This window comes from Penaeus monodon, chromosome 15 (assembly GCF_015228065.2).
Source record: "Penaeus monodon isolate SGIC_2016 chromosome 15, NSTDA_Pmon_1, whole genome shotgun sequence".
Classification (NCBI taxonomy): domain Eukaryota; kingdom Metazoa; phylum Arthropoda; class Malacostraca; order Decapoda; family Penaeidae; genus Penaeus; species Penaeus monodon.
This window is the reverse complement of record NC_051400.1, coordinates 15,633,603-15,634,120: the sequence shown is the minus strand read 5'-3', so window position 1 is coordinate 15,634,120 and position 518 is coordinate 15,633,603. Positions and strand designations below refer to the sequence as shown.

General features: G+C 35.7%; 1 pseudogene; it reads right to left on the bottom strand.

Annotated features, from left to right (window-relative positions):
- The window catches only part of LOC119582238, a 12,761-nt pseudogene extending 12,633 nt beyond the window's left edge, over nt 1-128 (bottom strand).
- Nucleotides 129-518: the final 390 nt, after the last annotated feature.

Sequence of the window (518 nt, the reverse complement as noted above, 5' to 3'; positions counted from 1 at the left end):
GTGTCAGTCTGTTTTTTGTGATTTGCGTGTAAGTATATTTTTGCGTTAAGTAAAAACTGGGTTTCATGCACTAATAGCCATTTCATGAAATGCCGAGCTATAGTTTGACTTACTTGCAACATGTACATATTGTACAATCCTAACCAAGTATTGTTGCTCTTCAGGGAATTTAAGTACATAAATAAAATTCCTATTCGGGTAGTTGAAAAATGAACAGAAAAGAACGGGTGAAAAAAAGATGCCTTTGACACGGGAAAACGGGTCTGAACATCGGTTTGGTGAAAGTCAAAGACAAAAAGCCAGGTTGGTTGGTTTTTCCAGGTATCTTATCTTATCATCGGAAAAACGGAAAAACAGAGGAACAAATTCCCTCAAAATACTTTTTTTCACTGATCTGTTACTAAACTAATGTAAATTTTGGTTTTAAAAAAGAAGACAAATTTTAAAAATTGTTTACATTTAATTACACTTCCCACATGTTCTTCACAGCTGAAATCGCACGCGCACGCGCACGGCGC